At 43.9% G+C, this 17,003-nt stretch overlaps 1 protein-coding gene across 1 annotated transcript in view; it reads left to right on the top strand.

Annotated features, from left to right (window-relative positions):
• Positions 1 to 17,003, top strand: part of NME7 (NME/NM23 family member 7) — a 373,917-nt gene that overhangs the window by 255,337 nt on the left and 101,577 nt on the right. The window lies entirely within an intron of this gene.

Consider the following 17,003-nt stretch of genomic DNA (forward strand, 5'->3'; position numbering starts at 1 on the left):
GAATGAGCAGCACAGAAGGGAACAGTGAGAAAGATACAGAAAAACATTGTGCGGAGCTCTATAACAAGTGTTTTACCTCACATCAGAGCTTGATTCAGATTAAGACAGCTGAGCTCTCCTGTATAATGTCCTCCATGTTTCTTTACACTGTCTCTAAGCTAAATAGTGCATGAAGAGCAGGCATTCCTTTCCCTGTCTATGCTGTGCTATCAATGGGAGAAATCACTGCAGCTTATCTTCCAACCCCATCTCCCCAGCAACAGTAGATTGCAAATTACAGATGGAGCCTGGAGAGGGGAAAACTGGTGAGAATGCAGGATCCAAGTCACACAATAGCCAAAAATGCTCTTATCCCTTATGTGCAGTGGGCACGGAAAGTATTCAGACCCCTTTAATTTTTTCACTCTTTGTTTCATTGCAGCCATTTGGTAAATTCAAAAATGTTCATTTTTTTCATTAATGTACACTCTGCACCCCATCTTGACGGAAAAAAACAGAAATGTAGAAATTTTTGCACATTTTTTAAACCCCTTTCTACCATTGGACTTACTATTCCGTCCATGTGGGGTGGGCCCTACTTCCCATGGACGGAATAGTACGTCCAGCACAATCAGCCGCGCTCACGGGGGAAGCGCAGCCGATCGCGGCCACGGATGTTCTGGACCGCTCCTGGCACATTAACTCCCGGAACACTGCGATCAAAGATGATCGCAGCGTTCCGGCGGCACAGGGAAGCATCCCGCAGGGAGCGGGCTCCCTGCGTGCTTCCCTGAAACCCACGCAGCAACGCGATGTGATCGCGTTGCTCCGGGGGTCTCCTACCTCCTCCTCCCTGCAGGCTCTGATCCAAAATAGTTGCAGGGGGCCTTCCGTTTCCTGCAGGGAGGTAGCTTTCAAGCGCCTGCTCAGAGCAGGCGCCGGGAAGCCTCTCTGCAGTGCCTGTCAGATCGCTGATCTGACACGGTGCACTGCAAAGTGTCAGATCAGTGATCTGATAATAAATAGTGATGTTCCCCCGGGGCAATGTAAAAAAGTAAAAAAAAAACACATTTACATGTGTAAAAAAAAGAAAAAACATCCTAAATAAAGGAAAAAAATTGTTCCAATAAATACATTTCTTTGTCTAAATAAAAAAAACAATAAAAGTACACATTTTTAGTATCGCCGCGTCTGTAATGACCCGAACTATAAAACTGTGCCAGTAATTAACACCTTCAGTGATCACCGTAAAAAAAAAAACGAGGCAAAAAAACAACGCCTTATGATCATACCACAAAACAAAAATGGAATAACACGCGATCAAAATGACAGATATAAATAACCATGGTACCGCTGAAAACGTCATCTTGTCCTGCAAAAAACAAGCCACCATACAGCGTCATAAACGAAAAAATAAAAAAGTTATAGTCCTCAGAATAAAGCGATGCAAAAATAATTATTTTTTCTATAAAATAGTTTTTATCGTATAAAAGCGCCAAAACATAAAAAAATAATATAAATGAGGTATCGCTGTAATCCTTCTGACCCGAAGAATAAAACTGCTTTATCAATTTTACCAAACGTGGAACGTTATAAGCGCCCCCCCAAAAGAAATTCATGAATAGCTGGTTTTTGTTCATTCTACCTCACAAAAATCGGAATAAAAAGCGATCAAAAAATGTCAAGTGCCCGAAAATGGTATCAATAAAAATGTCTACTCGTCCCGCAAGAAACAAGCCCTCACATGACTCTGTGGACCAAAATATGGAAAAATTATACCTCTCAAAATGTGGAGACGCAAAAACTATTTTTTGCAATAAAAAGTGTCTTTTAGTGTGTGACAGCTGCCAATCATAAAAATCCGCTAAAAAACCTGCTATAAAAGTAAATCAAACCCCCCTTCATCACCCCCTTAGTTAGCGAGAAATAATAAAATTTTAAAACATTTATTTCCATTTTCCCATTAGGGTTAGGGTTGGGGCTAAAGTTTGGGTTAGGGTTGGGGCTAAAGTTAGGGTTGGGATTAGGTTAGGGGTGGGGTTAGGGTTGAGTTACGGGTGTGTTTGGGTTAGGGTTCCAGTTAGAATTGGGGGGTTTCCATGGATTAGGCACATCAGGGGCTCTCCAAACGCAACATGGCATCTGATCTCAATTCCAGACAATTCTGCTTTGAAAAAGTAAAACAGTGCTCCTTCCCTTCCTACCCCAACATATGCGGTATCAGCGTACTCAGGACAAATTGTACAACAACTTTTGGGGTCCAATTTCTCCTGTTACCCTTGAAAAAATACAAATCCGGGGGCTAAAAAATAATTTGTGTGGAAAAAAACGATTTTTTATTTTCACAGCTCTGTTATAAACTGTAATGAAACACTTGGGGGTTCAAAGTTCTCACAACACATCTAGATAAGTTCCTTGGGGGGTCTAGTTTCAAATATGGGGTCACTTGTGGGGGTTTCTACTGTTTAGGTACATCAGAGCTCTGCAAATACAACGTGACGCATGCAGATCATTCCATCTAAGTCTGCATTCCAAACGGCGCTCCCTCCCTTCCGAGCTCTGCCATGCGCCCAAACGGTGGTTCCCTTCACATATGGGGTATCATTTCCCACATGTCTACTTTACATCAGCACAATTTTGGAACCAAATTTTTTTGGGGGTTAGGGAGTCATTTTTACAACACCATTTTTTTTAGGGACCACATCACATTTGAAGTCACTTTGAGGGGTCTATATGATAGAAAATACCAAAGTGCGACACCATTCTAAAAACTGCACCCCTCAAGTTGCTCAGAATCACATTCAAGAAGTTTATTAACCCTTCAGGTGTTTCACAGGAATTTTTGGAATGTTTAAAAAAAAAATGAACATTTCACTTTTTTTCACAAAAAATTTACTTCAGCTCCAATTTGTTTTATTTTAACAAGGGTAACAGGAGACATTGGACCAGAAAAGTTGTTGTAAAATTTGTCCTGAGTATGCTGATACCCCATATGTTGGAGTAAACCACTGTTTGGGCGCATTGCAGAGCTCGGAAGAGGAGTGCCGTTTGACTTTTCAATGCAAAATTGACTGGAATTGAGATAGGACTACATGTTGCATTTGGAGAGCCCCTGATGTGCCTAAACATTGAAATCCCGCACAAGTGACACCATTTTGGAAAGAAGACCCCCTAAGGAACTTATCTAGATGTGTTGTGAAAACTTTGAACCTCCAAGTGTTTCACTACAGTTTTTAACGCAGAGCCGTGAAAATAATTTTTTTTTTTACACAAAAATTATTTTTTAGCCCCCAGTTTTGTATTTTCCCAAGGGTAACAGGAGAAATTGGACCCCAAAAGTTGTTGTCCAATTTATCCTGAGTACGCTGATACCCCATATGTGGGGGGAACCACCGTTTGGGCGCATGGGAGGGCTCGGAAGGGAAGGAGCGTTTGCAGAGCCCCTAATGTACCTAAACAGTAGAAACCCTCCACAAGTGACACCATTTTGGAAAGTAGACCCCGTAAGGAACTCATCATAGATGTGTTGTGAGAGCCTTGAACCCCCAAGTGTTTCACTACAGTTTATATCGCAGAGCCGTGCAAATAAAAAAAAAAATTTTTTCCACAAAAATTAGTTTTTAGCCCCCAGTTTTGTATTTTTCCAAGGATAACAGTTGAAATTGGACCCTTAAAGTTGTTGTCCAATTTGTCCTGAGTACGCTGATACCCCATATGTTGGGGTAAACCCCTGTTTGGGCACACGGGAGAGCTCGGAAGGGAAGGAGCACTGTTTTACTTTTTCAACGCAGAATTGGCTGGAATTGAGATCGGAAGCCATGTCGCTTTTGGAGAGCCCCTGATGTGCCTAAACAGTGGAGTACCCCCAATTATAACTGAAACCCTAAGCCAAACACACCCCTAACCCTAATCCCAACGGTAACCCTAACCACACCTCTAACCCTGTCACACCCCTAACCCTAATCCCAACCCTATTCCCAACCGTAAATGTAGCCCCAACCCTAACCCTAACTTTAGCCCCAACCCTAACCCTAACTTTAGCCCCAACCCTAACTGTAGCCTTAACCCTAGCCCCAACCCTAACCCTAGCCCTAACCCTAATGGAAAGATGGAAATAAATACATTTTTTTAATTTTCCCTAACTAAGGGGGTGATGAAGGAAGGTTTGATTTACATTTTATGGCGGGTTTTTTAGCGGATTTTTATGATTGACAGCCATCACACACTGAAAGACGCTTTTTATTGCAAAAAATATTTTTTGCGTTACCACATTTTGAGAGCTATAATTTTTCCATATTTGGGTCCACAGAGTCATGTGAGGTCTTGTTTTTTGCGGACGAGTTGACGTTTTTATTAGTATTCGGGCACGTGACATTTTTTGATCGCTTTTTATTCCGATTTTTGTGAGGTAGAATGACCAAAAACCAGCTATTCATGAATTTCTTTTGGGGGAGGCGTTTATACCGTTCCTTGTTTAGTAAAATTGATAAAGCAGTTTTATTCTTCGGGTCAGTACGATTACAGCGATACCTCATTTATATCATTTTTTTATTTTTTTTGGCGCTTTTATACGATAAAAACTATTTTATAGAAAAAAAAATATTTTTGCATCGCTTTATTCTGAGGACTATAACTTTTTTATTTTTTCACTGATGATGCTGTATTGCAGCTCGTTTTTTACGGGACAAGATGACGTTTTCAGCGGTACCATGGTTATTTATATCAGTCTTTTTGGTCGTGTGTTATTCCACTTTTTGTTTGGCAGTATGAGAATAAAGCGTTGTTTTTTGCCTCTTTTTTTTTTTTTTTTACGTTGTTCACTGAAGGGGTTAACTAGTGATATAGTGGGGTCGTTACGGAAGCGGCAATACTAAATATGTGTACTTTTATTGTTTTTTTATTTACGGTAAATAAAGAAATGTATTTGTTGGAAGAATATTATTTTTTTTGGGGGGGGGGGAATTTTTGGGAATTTTTCTTACATTTTTTTTTACACATGTGAATATTTTTTTTTTTTACATTATAACATTGCCCCGGGGGAGGGGGGGCATCATGTTATAGTGCAAGATCGCTGATCTGACAATTTGCTGTGCACTGTGTCAGATCAGCGATCTGACATGCACTTCTCCTGGCTTCCCGGCGCCTGCTCTGAGCAGGCGCAGTGAAGCCACCTCCCTGCAGGACCCGGATGCCGCGGCCATCTTGGATCCGGGCCTGCTGCAGGGAGGAGGAGGTAAGAGACCCTCGCAGCAACGCGATCACATCGCATTGCTCCGGGGGTCTCAGGTAAGCCCGCAGGGAGCCCCCTCCCTGTGCGATGCTTCTCTATACAGCCGGCACACTGTGATCATGTTTGAGCGCAGTGTGCCAGGGGTTAATGTGCCGGGGGAGGTCCGTGACCGCTCCTGGCACATAGTGCCGGATGTCAGCTGCGATAGTCAGCTGACACTCGGCCGCGCTCCCCCGTCAGAAAGGGGTTCAGGGCATAAAAATTCAGAGTTGGAAAATTGCAAAATTTTCAACATTTTCGCCAAATTTCCATTTTTTTCACAAATAAACGCAAGTAATATCAAAGAAATTTTACCAATATCATGAAGTAGAATATGTCACGAGAAAACAGTGTCAGAATCATCAGGATCCGTTGAAGCATTTCAGAGTTATAACCTCCTAAAGGGACAGTGTTCAGAATTGTAAAAATTGGCCCGGTCATTAACGTGCAAACCACCCTTGGGGGTAAAGGGGTTAAAAAGGAAAAACTGAAATATCACATGGTCATAAATGTAAAGGGGTATGAATACTTTCCATACCCACTGTACACACAGTACACCTAATTGTGAAAATATATGTAAATACACAGTTGCCCTAACTTGATTTTTGCAATCCTATATTAAAAACCTAGCGGCTTCTCCATGATTCACAGTCTCCATTCACAGTAATAGAGCAACAAGACAGACTGACGCCTTCTCTTTGCCTCTGTCCACATGGGTGATAAATCCTTTAGTTGAAGTCATACGCTCAAACTCATACGTTTATGGTCTCATTCTTAATAATATCCCTCCTAAAGTCAGGGCATTGGCTCAGTGATTAGCACCGATGCATTACATCGCTGAGGTTTTGGGTTCAAATCTCACCAAATCCAACATTTGTACGGACTTTACAGTATATGTTCTGCAGAACATACAAAGAATTTAGATTGTGAGCTCCAAAGGGGACAGTGATGCCAATGTCTGTGGTGCGTTATGTGTTTGCATTATATAAGCAGGCATAATAAGGTTGGTCTTTTTGCTGATGACCTCCTCTTCACCCTTACATAACCACACATCTCAGTCCCAAACTTAATCTCAGTTCACAGCGTTTTTTCAACAAATATCAGGTCTCAAAATCAATGTTGAGAAATCCAAAGCCTTATTTCTCCACACATCCCACTGCGGCATATCTTATCACAATCTACGTTTGTATGTAGAGATCATTACATCACATTCCACAACTTGGAAACATCCATATATCTCCTCCATTCAGAAGTGGAAGGGGTCACGGTATCAAGTAGAGCAGGTGGAGGCGTTGGCCTGCTCCTTTCACCCAAATGTACTTTCCAAGTTATCCCCCAAGTACCCTCACTTGTCTTCCCTTCCTTTGAGGTCCATGTGGTCAGACTCTACGTCCCCTTCTCCATGCGAGTGGCAGTGGTATATCGTCCTCCCGGCCACTCTCATCAGTTCCTGGATCACTTTGCCACCTGGCTTCCACACTTTCTCTCCTGTGACACCCCCACCCTTATCATGGGTGATTTCAACATCCCCATTGCCTCTCCCCTCTCCCCATCTGCTTCTCACCTTTTATCTCTATCCTCCTCTTTTGGCCTCTCGCAGCATACTAACTCTCCAACACATGAAGATGGAAACTCCCTTGACTTGGTCTTCTCCCGACTTTGCTCAGTGGATGATTTCACAAACTCCCCTCTCCCGCTCTCTGACCACAACCTTCTTTCATTCTCTATCAAGAACTGCCATCCCGCTCAGGTCACCCCCACTTTCCACACTTATAGAAACATACAGGCCATTAACACCCAGAAACTTATGAAGAACTTGCAGTCCTCATTGGCCCCTATCTCCTCCATCTCATGTCCTGATTCTGCATTGAAGCATTACAATGAAACCCTGCAAAGTGCTCTGGATGAAGCTGCTCCTCCTATACATAAAACAACTCGGCACAGACAGCAACAACCGTGGCACACGCTGCAAACACGTTTCCTGCAGCGGTGCTCCAGGTGCGCAGAACGTCTGTGGAGAAAATCTAATCTACCCGAAGATTTCATCCATTATAAGTTCATGCTAAAGACATACAATTCTGCCCTTCACCTCTTCAAACAAACCTACTTCAACACCCTCATCACCTCCCTGTCCAATAACCCTAAACGTCTCTTTGACACGTTCCAGTCCCTACTCAACCCAAGAGAGCAGGCCCCAACCACGGATCTCCGTGCTGACGATCTGGCCAATTACTTCAAAGAAAAAATTGACCACATTCGACAGGAAATCATCTCCCAATCTCTTCATACCATGCACTGTCCTCCCTCCCCCACTGCATCTAGTTCACTCTCTGACTTTGAAGCAGTTACAGAAGAAGAAGTAAGCAGGCTCCTTGCATCTTCTCGCCCGACCACTTGCACCAGTGACCCGATTCCGTCACATCTCCTGTCATGATCCCAATGGCAGGGGATCACTAAAGGACAAGCACAGATACAAACAAGCTCTAGGGCGATGGAACCTGAGCTGACCGCGACCCTGAACCTAACACACAAATAAAAGTAGCCGGGGAACGTGCCTACGATGATCCTAGACGTCTCGCTCCAGCCGAAGATCTAACTTCCCCTATTAGAAGAAACACAGACCTCTCTTGCCTCCAGAGAAATCCCCCACAGAAATAGCAGCCCCCCACATATAATGACGGTGAAATGAGAGGAAAGCACATACGCAGTATGAAAACAGTTTCAGCAAAATGAGGCCCGCTAAAGCTAGATAGCAGAGGATACAAAAGTGAACTGCGTGGTCAGCGAAAAACCCTTCAAAAAACCATCCTGAAATTACTTGAACTCATGTGCCAACTCATGGTACATGAGGAGCAATTTCAGCCCACTAGAGCAACCAGCAGCAAGAATCACATATCTGCAGGCTGGACTAAAAACCAAATAAAGCAAAACACCAAAACAGGAAAATCCAAACTTAGCTTGACCAGAAGGTTCTAGGAGCAGGGAGCAGAGGTAACAAGACCCACTGGATACATTGATAACCGGCGAGGAAATGCCAGCAAAGCCAGGTTAAATAGGAAACTCCCATATGCTGATGGAACAGGTGGAACCCAGAAACCCAGGAAAGACAAGTCACCCAGTACCATCAGTAACCACCAGAGGGAGCCCAAAAACAGAACTCACAACAGTACCCCCCCCTTGAGGAGGGGTCACCGAACCCTCACGAGAACCACCAGGGCGACCAGGATGAGCCCTATGAAAAGCGCGAACCAAATCATCAGCATGAACATCCGAGGCAACCACCCAAGAATTATCCTCCTGACCATAACCCTTCCACTTGACCAAATACTGGAGTTTCCGTCTGGAAACACGAGAATCCAAGATCTTCTCCACAACATACTCCAATTCTCCCTCCACCAGCACTGGAGCAGGAGGCTCAAGCGAAGGAACAACAGGTACCTCATACTTCCGCAACAACGACCGATGAAACACATTATGAATAGCAAACGATGCCGGGAGATCCAAACGAAACGACACAGGGTTAAGAATTTCCAAGATCCTATAGGGACCGATGAACCGAGGCTTGAACTTAGGAGAAGAGACCTTCATAGGAACAAAACGAGAAGACAACCACACCAAGTCACCAACAAGAAGTCGAGGACCCACGCGGCGACGGCGATTAGCAAACTGCTGAGCCTTCTCCTGGGACAACTTCAAATTGTCCACCACATGACTCCAAATCCGATGCAACCTATCCACCACCATGTCCACTCCAGGACAATCAGAAGGTTCCACCTGACCAGTGGAAAAACGAGGATGAAACCCCGAATTACAAAAGAAAGGAGAAACCAAGGTAGCAGAACTAGCCCGATTATTAAGGGCAAACTCGGCCAGCGGCAAAAAGGTAACCCAGTCATCCTGATCAGCAGAAACAAAACATCTTAAATAAGTTTCCAAGGTCTGATTAGTTCGTTCTGTCTGGCCATTCGTCTGAGGATGGAATGCAGACGAAAAGGACAAATCAATGCCCATCTTAGCACAGAACGTCCGCCAAAATCTAGACACAAACTGGGATCCCCTGTCAGAAACGATGTTCTCAGGAATCCCATGCAAACGAACCACATTCTGAAAAAACAGAGGGACCAACTCAGAGGAGGAAGGCAACTTAGGCAAGGGTACCAGATGAACCATTTTAGAAAAGCGATCACACACAACCCAGATGACGGACATTTTTTGAGAGACAGGGAGATCCGAAATAAAGTCCATGGAAATGTGCGTCCAAGGCCTCTTCGGGATAGGCAAAGGTGACAACAATCCACTGGCCCGAGAACAGCAAGGCTTAGCCCGAGCACAAACCTCACAAGACTGCACAAAAGAACGCACATCCCTCGACAAGGAAGGCCACCAAAAAGACCTGGCCACCAAGTCTCTAGTACCAAATATTCCAGGATGACCTGCCAACGCAGAAGAATGGACCTCGGAGATGACTCTACTAGTCCAATTATCCGGAACAAACAGTCTCTCAGGCGGACAACGATCAGGTTTACCCGCCTGAAACTCCTGCAAAGCACGTCGCAAGTCTGGGGAGACAGCAGACAAAATCACCCCATCCCTAAGGATACCAGAGGGCTCAGAATTTCCAAGGGAGTCAGGCACAAAACTCCTAGAAAGAGCATCCGCCTTCACATTCTTTGAACCTGGCAGGTATGAAACCACAAAATTGAAACGAGAGAAAAACAGTGACCAACGAGCCTGTCTAGGATTCAGACGCCTGGCAGACTCAAGGTAAATCAAATTTTTGTGATCAGTCAAGACCACCACACGATGTCTTGCACCCTCTAGCCAATGACGCCACTCCTCAAATGCCCACTTCATGGCCAAAAGTTCCCGATTACCAACATCATAATTCCGCTCAGCCGGCGAAAACTTTCTAGAAAAAAAACGCGCATGGCTTCATCACTGAGCCATCGGAGCTTCTCTGTGACAAAACCGCCCCCGCTCCAATCTCGGAAGCATCAACCTCAACCTGAAAAGGGAGCGAAACATCTGGCTGACGCAACACAGGAGCAGAAGAAAACCGGCGCTTAAGTTCCTGAAAGGCCTCCACAGCCGCAGGAGACCAATTAGCAACATCAGCACCCTTCTTAGTCAAATCCGTCAAAGGCTTAACAACACTAGAAAAATTAGTTATAAAACGACGATAGAAATTAGCAAAGCCCAAGAACTTCTGTAGACTCTTAAGAGATGTAGACTACCCCAAGAAAGAAATCTTCTGGACTCCAAAGAGACACTTTGAGCCTTTTACAAACAAGGAATTGGCCCGCAGGACCTGAAACACCTTCCTGACCTGCTGAACATGAGACTCCCAGTCATCAGAAAAAACCAAAATATCATCCAAATACAAAATCATAAATTTATCCAGATATTCACGGAAAATATCGTGCATAAAGGACTGGAAGACTGAAGGAGCATTAGAAAGTCCAAAAGGCATTACCAAATACTCAAAATGGCCCTCAGGCGTATTAAATGCGGTTTTCCACTCATCACCTTGCTTTATTCGTATAAGATTATACGCACCCCGAAGATCAATCTTAGTGAACCATTTAGCCCCCTTAATGCGAGCAAACAAATCAGTCAACAATGGCAAAGGATACTGATATTTTACGGTAATCTTATTCAAAAGACGATAATCTATACAAGGCCTCAAGGAACCATCTTTTTTGGCCACGAAAAAAAAACCTGCTCCCAAAGGGGACAAAGATGGACGGATATGTCCCTTTTCCAAGGACTCCTTAACATAATCCCGCATAGCAGTATGCTCTGGCACTGACAGATTGAACAAACGACCTTTAGGAAATTTACTGCCTGGAATTAAATTTATAGCACAATCGCAATCCCTGTGAGAAGGAAGCGAACTGAGCTTAGGCTCCTCAAAAACATCCCGATAGTCAGACAAAAACACAGGAATCTCAGAAGGAGTAGATGAAGCGATAGAAATCGGAGGTGCATCATCATGAACCCCCTGACAACCCCAGCTTAACACAGACATTGATTTCCAGTCAAGGACTGGATTATGAGTTTGTAACCATGGCAGACCAAGTACTAGAACATCATGCAAATTATACAGTACCAGGAAGCGAATCACCTCCTGATGAACGGGAGTCATACGCATGGTCACTTGTGTCCAGTACTGAGGTTTATTCATAGCCAAAGGTGTAGAGTCAATTCCCTTCAAAGGAATAGGGACTTCCAGAGGCTCCAGACTAAACCCACAGCGATTGGCAAATGACCAATCCATAAGACTCAGGGCAGCGCCTGAATCCACATAGGGATCGACGGAAATGGATGATAATGAACAAATCAGAGTCACAGACAGAATGAACTTAGACTGCAAAGTACTAATGGCAACAGACTTATCAACCTTTTTTGTGCGTTTAGAGCATGCTGATATAACATGAGCTGAATCACCACAATAAAAGCACAACCCTTCTTTCCGCCTATACTTTTGCCGTTCACTTCTGGACTGAATTCTATCACATTGCATTATCTCAGGTGACGGTTCAGACGACACCGCCAAATGATGCACAGGTTTGCGCTCCCGTAAACGCCGATCAATCTGAACAGCCATAGTCATAGACTCATTCAGACCAGCAGGCGCAGGGAACCCCACCATAACATCTTTAATGGCCTCAGAAAGGCCATCTCTAAACTTTGCAGCCAGAGCGCACTCATTCCACTGAGTAAGTACCGACCACTTCCGAAATTTTTGACAATAAATTTCTGCTTCATCTTGCCCCTGAGAGAGGGCCAACAAAGCTTTTTCAGCCTGAATCTCTTGGTTAGGTTCCTCATAGAGCAAACCTAATGCCAGAAAAAACGCATCCGCATTAAGCAACGCAGGGTCCCCTGGTGCCAATGCAAATGCCCAATCCTGAGGGTCACCCCGCAGGAAAGATATAATTATCTTGACTTGCTGAGCAGGGTCTCCAGAGGAGCGAGATTTCAAAGAAAGAAACAACTTGCAATTGTTCCTAAAATTCAGAAAACGAGATCTATCTCCAGAAAAAAACTCTGGGACAGGAATTCTAGGTTCAGACATAGGAGCATGTACAACAAAATCCTGTATATTTTGAACCTTAGTGGCAAGATTATTCAGGCTGGAAGCCAAACTCTGGACGTCCATGATAAACAGCTGGGATCAGAGCCATTCAAAGATTAAGAGGAGGAGGAAGTAGCCAGGCTGCAATAAGGCTAGGCAGCAAACTCTGAGGGAAAGAGAAAGGAAAAAAAAAAAACTTCCTCAGACTACTTATCCTCCTACTTCAGCCAATACAATTAACACTTTGTGGGCCGGTTATACTGTCATGATCCCAATGGCAGGGGATCACAAAAGGACAAGCACAGATACAAACAAGCTCTAGGGCGATGGAACCTGAGCTGACCGCGACCCTGAACCTAACACACAAATAAAAGTAGCCGGGGAACGTGCCTACGATGATCCTAGACGTCTCGCTCCAGCCGAAGATCTAACTTCCGCTGTTAGAAGAAACACAGACCTCTCTTGCCTCCAGAGAAATCCCCCACAGAAATAGCAGCCCCCCACATATAATGACGGTGAAATGAGAGGAAAGCACATACGCAGTATGAAAACAGTTTCAGCAAAATGAGGCCCGCTAAAGCTAGATAGCAGAGGATACAAAAGTGAACTGCGCGGTCAGCGAAAAACCCTTCAAAAAACCATCCTGAAATTACTTGAACTCATGTGCCAACTCATGGTACATGAGGAGCAATTTCAGCCCACTAGAGCAACCAGCAGCAAGAATCACATATCTGCAGGCTGGACTAAAAACCAAATAAAGCAAAACACCAAAACAGGAAAATCCAAACTTAGCTTGACCAGAAGGTTCTAGGAGCAGGGAGCAGAGGTAACAAGACCCACTGGATACATTGATAACCGGCGAGGAAATGCCAGCAAAGCCAGGTTAAATAGGAAACTCCCATATGCTGATGGAACAGGTGGAACCCAGAAACCCAGGAAAGACAAGTCACCCAGTACCATCAGTAACCACCAGAGGGAGCCCAAAAACAGAACTCACAACAATCTCCTCCAGTCCCTTTCCCCGGCTGTCACCTCTCACCTAACAAAAATATTCAACCTTTCCCTCACTTCCGGTATTTTTCCCTCCTCATTTAAGCATGCCATCATACATCCATTACTTAAAAAAACCATCCCTCGATCAAAACTGTGCCGCTAATTATAGACCTGTCTCTAATCTTCCCTTCATCTCTAAACTCCTCGAACGCCTGGTCCACTCCCGTCTTACCCGCTATCTCTCAGATAACTCTCTTCTCGACCCTCTTCAATCTGGCTTCCGCTCTTTACACTCTACTGAAACTGCCCTCACTAAAGTCTCTAATGACCTACTAACAGCTAAATCTAATGGTCACTACTCCATGCTAATTCTCTTGGATCTCTCTGCAGCATTCGATACTGTGGATCATCAGCTCCTCCTCACTATGCTCTGCTCCATCGGCCTCAAGGACACCGTTCTCTCCTGGTTCTCCTCCTATCTCTCTGACCGATCCTTCACTGTATGTTTTGCTGGTTCCTCCTCCTCTCACCTTCCCCTTACTGTTGGGGTTCCTCAAGGATCAGTCCTAGGCCCCCTACTCTTCTCGTTGTATACTGCCCCTATTGGACAAACAATCAGTAGATTTGGTTTCCAGTACCATCTCTATGCTGACGACACCCAATTATACACTTCTGCTGCTGATATCACACCGAACTTTTTAGAAAACACCAGTGATTGTCTTACCGCTGCCTCTAACATCATGTCCTCCCTCTATCTGAAACTAAACCTGTCAAAAACTGAACTCCTCGTGTTCTCTCCCTCTACTAACCTACCTTTGCCTGACATTGCCATCTCCGTGTGCGGTTCCACCATTACTCCAAAGCAACATGCCCGCTGCCTTGGGCTCATCCTTGATTCTGACCTTTCATTCACCCCCTAGATCCGATCACTGGCTCGCTCTTCTTACCTGCATCTCAAAAACATTTCTAGAATTCGCCCTTTTCTTACTTTCGACTCTGCAAAAACTCTTGCTGTTTCACTTATTCATTCTCGTCTGGACTATTGTAACTCTCTACTAATCGGCCTCCCTCTTACCAAACTCTCCCCGCTCCAATCTGTCCTGAATGCTGCAGCCAGGATCATATTCCTCACCAACCGTTACACCGATGCCTCTACCCTGTGCCAGTCATTACACTGGCTACCCATCCACTCCAGAATACAGTACAAAACTACTACCCTCATCCACAAAGCACTCCATGGCTCAGCACCACCCTACATCTCCTCCCTGGTATCAGTCTACCACCCTACTCGTGCCCTCCGCTCCGCTAATGACCTCAGGTTAGCATCCTCAAGAATCAGAACCTCCCACTCCCGTCTCCAAGACTTTACACGTGCTGCGCCGATTCTTTGGAATGCACTACCTAGGTTAATACGATTAATCCCCAATCCCCACAGTTTTAAGCGTACCCTAAAAACTCATTTGTTCAGACTGGCCTACCGCCTCAATGCATTAACCTAATGATCCCTGTGTGGCCTATTTATAATAAAAAAAAAAAAAAAAAAGGTTCCTCGCATCATGTTCTCATACACTTTATGCAGTATTAGCCCTCTGTGTCTGTACTGCTACATACTGGTTCATGCAGCTTTACATGAACACCTGAGCCTTACACTATGGCTGGTCCGAATAACTAAAGCAATTGTTACCATCCACCTCTCGTGTCTCCCCTTTTCCCCATAGTTTGTAAGCTTGCGAGCAGGGCCCTCACTCCTCCTGGTATCTGTTTTGAACTGTATTTCTGTTATGCTGTAATGTCTATTGTCTGTACAAGTCCCCTCTATAATTTGTAAAGCGCTGCGGAATATGTTGGCGCTGTATAAATAAAAATTATTATTATTATATTATAAGTAAAAATCCAAATAAAATGTAGTAATAACCCCTATAAGCCTTGTTCACATGATGAACAAAGAATGCACATTAATGGTGGCCATGAATCATACAAAGTGAAGAGCAATAGATGAGATATTCCACATAAATGATGCCATAGAGAAGTATAACTTGGCCCTCAAAAAAACAGGCCCTCATACAGCTGCATCAGCTGAAATATTAAAATGTTATGGCTTTCAAAATGCCGCAATGAAAAAAGCAAAAAACAACGGCTAGTTCTTAAGGCCCTTTAAAGACTATTTTTATTTTTTTTTTATTGTGCGTTCCAGAAATCATAATCTTTTTATTTCTTTTGTCTATGTTGTTTGCCTTGATTATTGCAATACCAAATTTATGTTATTATCATTATGTTTTATACCTTTTGTACTATAAATATACTATTTGAAAATAAATAAATTGGAGGGGTTGCCACATTTTGAGATCAAATTTTTGTTAAAGGACCTTTAAAGGGCACCTGTCACCCCCAAAATGGAAGGGGCTTATCTACAGCATTCTGTGGCGCAGGCGTACTTTGTCTGCCTTGTTGAGGGCAGAGCAAAGTACTGCAGTGGGCAGGCGCCGGGAAATGTCAGAGAGGCCCAGCGCCTGTGCACTGCAGTACTTTGCTCTGCCCTCAACACGGCAGACAAAGTATAACCAACTGTGGCTTTTGTTGGTGCCATTTTTGGATACACACCACTTTTTGCTTCGTTTCGATTTCATTTTTTGTGAAGCAGGATGAACAAAAATATCCCTTTTTTTCATTCATTGTTCAGGATAAATAATGATAAAGTATTTTGGGTCGCATCGTTATAGACATGGTAAGTTCAAATATGTGTTGTTTTTAAAAGATGTTTATATTTTTCTACATTAAGCAATATTTCTAATGGAAAAACTGAGTATGGTGTTTTTGCTTAAATGAAAAAAAGACTTCAAAATATATATATATTTTTTTACAATTCCTAAGGGGGTTGTCAGGTCCAAATCGAAAATTCTGCAGCCACCCTGTGTGACTGCAGACTTATGAATCCCCCCAGCGCACGCACTGTGCTCTACGAGGATTCACCGGCTCCTGAGCTGGAACCCGAGGGTATGTTTGCATTATACATAGTAGTATAGGTTATAGTGGGCTCAACCTCGCACTATACACTTGTATTGATGGAAGCCGCACCCCGACTAGTGATGCGGCCGTCCAGTGGGCGTGGCCTACTAGTGGGTATGGCTTCGCTGCATGCAAGTGTATTGAGCGAGGTCATGCCCATTAGCCAGGTTCTGGCCGGGAGTATTTATAAACACATACATACCCTCCGGTCCCAGCTCAGAATTGGCAAATCCAATGGGGTGATTCATAAGTCTGTAGTGACGCAAAGTAACTACAGACTTATCATTTTGAACCGGACAATCTCTGTAGTCACCCAAGTGGACTTGCATATGAACATACAATCCTATGATTGCATAAGTGATACCACTGCACTTCTTACATAGTGCAGTCTATTATTTAGCATGTCAGTGTGTGAAATCTGATAGGCTGTAGATTATTGTAGACTAGGAGGTCATTGTCAGTTTTGTAGTTGCTATAACAACCCATCAGCATGATGCTTTGGGGGTGACGATGGGTTGGCAGAAAGGCAACCTATTGACATTGTGCTGTGAGGATGCTGATGAAATGACATGGGGAGCGCTTTCCCTCTGTGAAACTCATGGGGGACTATCCCCTATTTGAGTGGTTAAACTGTTATGATCAGCAAGAACATTCATCCTTGTTTTTACAGCAGGAGTC

The sequence above is a fragment of the Ranitomeya imitator genome, chromosome 3 (genome assembly GCF_032444005.1).
Source record: "Ranitomeya imitator isolate aRanImi1 chromosome 3, aRanImi1.pri, whole genome shotgun sequence".
Lineage (NCBI taxonomy): Eukaryota > Metazoa > Chordata > Amphibia > Anura > Dendrobatidae > Ranitomeya > Ranitomeya imitator.